The sequence below is a fragment of the Sminthopsis crassicaudata genome, chromosome 3 (genome assembly GCF_048593235.1).
Source record: "Sminthopsis crassicaudata isolate SCR6 chromosome 3, ASM4859323v1, whole genome shotgun sequence".
In the NCBI taxonomy this organism is placed as follows: domain Eukaryota; kingdom Metazoa; phylum Chordata; class Mammalia; order Dasyuromorphia; family Dasyuridae; genus Sminthopsis; species Sminthopsis crassicaudata.
This window is the reverse complement of record NC_133619.1, coordinates 174,794,200-174,801,121: the sequence shown is the minus strand read 5'-3', so window position 1 is coordinate 174,801,121 and position 6,922 is coordinate 174,794,200.

Here is a 6,922-nt window from a genome sequence, read left to right as displayed (position 1 = left end):
AAGGAGAAATCAATAAAATTGAAAGTAAAAAAACTATTGAATTAATAAATAAAACCAAGAGTTGGTTTTATGAAAAAGCCAATAAAATAGATAAACCTTTGGTAAATTTGATAAAAAAAAAGAAAGAGGAAAATCAAATTGATAGTCTTACAAATGAAAAGGGGGATCTTTCCACCAATGAAGAGGAAATTAGAGAAATAATAAGGAGTTACTTTGCCCAACTTTATGCCAATAAATTTTATAACTTAAGTGAAATGGATGACTTCCTCCAAAAATATAGACTCCCTAGATTAACAGAGGAGGAGATAAATTGCTTAAATAGTCCCATTTCAGAAAAAGAAATAGAACAAGCTATTAATCAACTCCCCAGGAAAAAATCCCCAGGGCCAGATGGATTCACATGTGAATTCTACCAAACATTTAAAGAACAATTAGCCCCAATGTTATATAAATTATTTGAAAAAATAGGGGATGAAGGAGTCCTACCAAACTCCTTTTATGACACAGACATGGTACTGATACCTAAACCTGGTAAATCGAAAACTGAGAAAGAAAATTATAGACCAATCTCCTTAATGAATATTGATGCTAAAATCTTAAATAAGATATTAGCAAAAAGACTTCAGAAAATCATCTCCAAGATAATACACTATGATCAAGTAGGATTTATTCCAGGAATGCAGGGCTGGTTTAATATTAGGAAAACTATTAATATAATTGACCATATTAATAATCAAATTAACAAGAACCATATGATCATCTCAATAGATGCAGAAAAAGCATTTGACAAAATCCAACATCCATTCCTACTAAAAACTCTTGAGAGTATAGGAATAAATGGACTATTCCTCAGAATAATCAGGAGCATATATTTAAGACCTTCAGTAAGCATAATATGCAATAGAAATAAACTGCAACCTTTCCCAGTAAGATCAGGAGTGAAACAAGGTTGCCCACTATCACCATTACTATTCAATATAGTACTAGAAACGCTAGCCTCGGCAATAAGAGCCGAGAAAGAGATTCAAGGAATTAGAGTAGGAAATGAGGAAATTAAACTATCACTTTTTGCAGATGACATGATGGTATACTTAGAGAACCCCAAAGACTCTGCTAAAAAGCTACTAGAAATAATTCAAAATTTCAGCAAAGTGGCAGGATACAAAATAAATCCACATAAATCCTCGGCATTTTTATATATCACTAACAAAATGCAACAGCAAGAGATACAAAGAGAAATTCCATTCCAAACAAATGTTGAGAGTATAAAATATTTGGGAATCCATCTACCAAAGAAAAGTCAGGAATTATATGAGAAAAATTATAAAACACTTGCCACAAAAATAAAATCAGATTTAAATAATTGGAAAGACATTCAGTGCTCTTGGATAGGCCGAGCGAATATAATAAAGATGACAATACTCCCCAAACTAATCTATTTATTTAGTGCTATACCAATCAGACTCCCAAGAAACTATTTTAATGACCTAGAAAAAATAACAACAAAATTCATATGGAAGAATAAAAGGTCAAGAATTGCAAGGGAACTAATGAAAAAAAACTCAGAGGAAGGTGGTCTAAGTGTCCCTGATCTAAAGCTATATTATATAGCAGCAGTCACCAAAACCATTTGGTATTGGCTAAGAAATAGACCGGTAGATCAGTGGAACAGATTAGATACAAAGGACAAAAAAGGGTACATCTATAGCAATCTAATCTTTGACAAACCCAAAGATTCCAACATTAGGGATAAAAATTCATTATTCGGAAAAAACTGTTGGGAAAACTGGAAATTAGTATGGCAGAAATTAGATATGGATCCACACTTAACACCATATACCAAGATAAGATCAAAATGGGTCCATGATTTAGGCATAAAGAGGGAGATAATAAATAGATTAGAGGAACAGAGGATAATCTACCTCTCAGACTTGTGGAGGAGGAAGGAATTTATGACCAGAGGAGAACTAGAGATCATTATTGATCACAAAATAGAAGATTTTGATTACATCAAACTAAAAAGTTTCTGTACAAATAATACTAATGCAAACAAGATTAGAAGGGAAGTAACAAATTGGGAAAATATTTTTAAAAACAAAGGTTCTGACAAAGGTCTCATTTCCAAAATATATAGAGAACTGACCCTAATTTATAAGAAACCGAACCATTCTCCAATTGATAAATGGTCAAAGGATATGAACAGACAATTCTCAGAGGAAGAAATTGAAACTATATCCACTCACATGAAAGAGTGTTCCAAATCACTACTGATCAGAGAAATGCAAATTAAGACCACTCTGAGATACCACTACACACCTGTCAGATTGGCTAAGATGACAGGAACAAATAATGACAAATGTTGGAGGGGATGTGGGGAAACTGGGACACTAATACATTGCTGGTGGAGTTGTGAAAGAATCCAGCCATTCTGGAGAGCAATCTGGAATTATGCCCAAAAAGTTATCAAACTGTGCATACCCTTTGACCCAGCAGCGCTATTACTGGGATTATATCCCAAAGAAATACTAAAGAGCGGAAAGAAACATATATGTGCCAAAATGTTTGTGGCAGCTCTTTTTGTTTTAGCTAGAAACTGGAAGATGAATGGATGTCCATCAGTTGGAGAATGGTTGGGTAAATTGTGGTATATGAAGGTTATGGAATATTATTGCTCGGTAAGAAATGACCAGCAGGAGGAATATAGAGAGGCCTGGAGAGACTTAAATCAACTGATGCTGAGTGAAATGAGCAGAACCAGAAGATCACTGTACACTTCAACAACAATACTGTATGAGGATGTATTCTGATGGAAGTGGAAATCTTCAACATAAAGAAGATCCAACTCACTGCCAGTTGATCAATGATGGACAGAGGTAGCTACACCCAGAGAAGAAACACTGGGAGGGGAATGTAAATTGTTAGCACTAATATCTGTCTGCCCAGGTTGCATGTACCTTCGGATTCTAATGTTTATTGTGCAACAAGAAAATGATATTCACACACATGTATTGTACCTAGACTATATTGTAACACATGTAAAATGTATGGGATTGCCTGTCGTCGGGGGGAGGGAATAGAGGGAGGGGGGGTAATTTGGAAAAATGAATACAAGGGATAATATTATAAAATATATATATATATATAATAAATTAAAAAAAAAAAAAAAAAAGCATAACATTTTCCTAGTCGTCTAGGTTGATGTTAGCCTTGGTTTCTCCCTTTGCCTCATTCTGTTGCTGGTTAGTTGCATCTGACTAGTCATGACCCCATTTGGGATTGTCTTGACAAAGATTGGAGTGATTTGCTATTTCTTTCTCTAGCTTTTTTTACATATTATTTTTACAGATGAAGAAACCAGAGTTAAATGACTTATTCAGAATCACATAGAGTCTGAGGTCACAATTGGAAGAGTCTTCCTAACTTCAGGCACTCTAACCACTGTACCATTTAGCTGACCTTTGTTATATATATCCAAATCAGTTTCTATTTCCACATCTCTTTTCTAATTACCTAGTCAAGATCCCCAATATCTTTCACCAAGGATATTGCCTCTTAATTGGTCTCCCTCTTCCAATCCATTCTCCATGGCTAAAATGACTTTGCTAAATAAAAGGCAGGTTGCATTTTCACTTCCTTATTTAGAAAAATTCAAGGGTTTACAGGTATTGCCCTAAATATGCATAAAGTAGACAGCCATTTGGTATTCAAACAATGTGGCCCAGCCCAATGGAGTTGTGCTCTTTCCACTAATGAATGGTTGGCAGTTTAGTTCAAGAAAGGACCTAAGTGTCTGATAACTTATCCTGCCAGGTGATCTTCAGAATCTTCCTAAGACAATTCAAATGGAAGCTATTCAGTTTCCTGGCATGAGCTTGATATACTGTTCAAATTACTCAGGCACACAGCAATGAGGTCAGAACAAAAGCTCTGAGAACCTACCAAGTAGGTCTACAGAATTATCTGTACTGTCTTTGTAATGTGGACAAATTGTCTTTCCACATTTTTTCACAAGATCAGTTCTTAATAAGCTCAGCAAGTGAACATACTGCTAAATATTTTGAGCTACTGAAGTGAAGGGTGAAATGACTGGTTAACTTTTAGTCCCATAACATGGGTTTCATAGTTAGATCCAGATGTCATTTACAAATTTTATGTAACATTTTCCTACCCTTTTTAAAAATTACAAAACATTTCTTAAAACAAGTATTTTATTCTGATATATTGTTCTTTTGTGATGAGGTGAGATTTGAATCCAGTCAGTACTTTGTGTTTGAATTCCATCAGTACAATTCTCCCACATGATATAATTTCCAATAAGTATCCATTAATTGAAATTTACTTTGATATGCCATCAATAGATTTGCATAAAAGAGTAAAAGCTCTGGCACTTACTAGGTACTTAATGTTAGCTAAATGATTTATTTCCTAACCAAATCTTTTAACTACATCTATCATTTCATGCACTTTCACAAGATAGGGCAGTTTTAATTTTTCAATTACTTGGTTGCAAAATTCTTCAGATATGGGTAATTCCTTCCCAATAATCTCCTTATCTCTTCACAAATAATTTGAAATTGCCTACCATATCATTTGACAAGCATCCCGCTCATCATATTAGTAGCTATAGGATATACCAGTTTTCTTTTATTGAATGAGACTTTTTACATTTAGCTCTTTGGCAACTTCTTTTGATTCCAAAGATAAGGTTTTGAAAGTGATTGTTTTCACTTACTAATGGCATCTTTCCTTTAAAAATTTCTCAACTTCTTACATCATTGATTTCAAAGATCAATGTAGCTGAAATTTTTTTTTGGATTTGGGCCCTTTACTTCAGGTTTCTGTAGTTTCTATAGAACATTCTACATTTCTAATGAAAATGGTATTAAGCATCTCTGTTGTCTTGGATAAGTTTCAGTTGACCTAGTGAATTTTTTCACCAAGCTGGTTATGTATTTATGGACATTTTTCACTTCTGAAGTTAGAAACAATAAAAAATTTCAGAGATTTATCTTTGAATGTCATTGTTGAAAATGCCAAGTGTTTTGAGTTTTTATTTCAATTAAAAACATTCAGCTTGGTATACTGCACTTATTCAAAAGGAGTACTAGAGAAATATAACAGACATTATACTACTTTTTATTTCCATACTGACGGGTTATCTTTCAGTTTGTACTTTATGTTCAAATGGAGCTCAGGTGGTTACAAAGATGATGGCAAATGAATATTGGACAAGTATGGATTTAAATTTAACACTGTACATTATAATCAAATAATCACTGTACTGCTTTTCATCATTGATAATCACACTGTCTTAGTCTTAATATTGTTGACTTTGAATTGAACCTTGCTTTGACTGAAACAGGCAGACACACATTATGCGGGAGTTAAACTAAAAATGTTCAATAAATTTGGACATTGCTTTGCATTACTGCCTCCCCACTCTCCCATCCCTATTTGAAAAATTCTGCTCTCTACAAGTGTCATGGGGCACAGTATAAAGGGTTCATTGTTTCATTGGAGGTAAGGACTCCAAAAGGAGCTATTAGCAACTCATTTCCACTCTTTTCCTCTCCCCCCTTCTCCATTTCATTCTACTTCTGGTTGGTTACATTTAATATTCAAATTGGGGTGACAATGTCAACTTTTAAGAGATTGAGATTGGCATCCCCAAATAACTATCATTTCAAAAACAGTTAAATAAACTAGCTAAACAAGGGAAACATCAACTAAAAGCCTTGTTTTGAATCCAGGCTTCAACACTGTGAACTTATTTGTTCAAGTATAAAATAGAAATAACATTACATAATTCATAGGTCTGTTGACCCTAGAGTTCTATATAAATGTTGGCTAGTAACATAATTAAAAACAAAGCTAATCACAACAGAGCTAAATACATGCTTATTCTATGAGGGGCCTATAGGCCTTCCCAAGGCTGGGTTGCCAACTTTCTGTTGTTTGAATATTAACTGCTTAATTCTGTTTTGCTCAGGATTTTAGAATCTCTATGTACTGGGAAATATAACAAACTTGTATTGAGTACAGCTGTGTAGTAGAATGTCCCTCTGGATCTATCTGCCTTTCCCCACTCCTGGGGCAGAGGTGTACCCCTCAGAGGGGAGGGGACAACAGGGCACAACAGGGATTGGAGCAGGCTTCTCCAGTCGTGTGATTATTTAGCTGTAACTTGGTGAGGTCAAGAGACTTTTGCAATCACTAAAAATGATGGACTTGCAGGGTAATGTGGTAGATGTTCCATACATTTACTCTGCATTTTATCTTTTAATTATTTGGTTGATTCTGAATAAACATGGCATTCAGTATCAAAGAGAGCTTCTTTGGAGTTAATGACTTTGTCAAGGTCACATGCCTAGTATTCCTTGACACCTATCATTTACCAGGAAGGAGGACTTTTGCAATAGGTGGAGGCTCAGAGCTTTGGTAAATGGCATCTAGCAAATCCACAAATTCACGTGCATGGAAACACTGCCCTATAGAAGCAGAGCTTTAGGACCAATAGATGCTAGATTGACAGATCAATTACTTCAAAATCAAAGAATGGGAGACTTAGCACTTTAGCCATGAGACCATGAGTAATATGCCAGGGTCATATTAATGGCTTGATATCACCTAAAGTTCCTTTATATTACATTTATTTCTTCCCTTGGACCTAACAAGTGCTTATAAGTTTCTCAATTAGGAAACTTCTTCTGCTAATAGATATCAAAACTATGTTTTACTTAGTAGATAAATCCTAGTAACATAAAAGTTATTTGTCCCAGACCACAAAGCAGTTAAGTTCTTGATTAATGTCAAGTTCAGCATCAAAATTCTATTCATTCTACCAATGCACCCTTTTTATAAAGCACTAAACACAAATTATTTAGCATTATGGCTATGTGAGGCATATCACTCTTATTAGCCT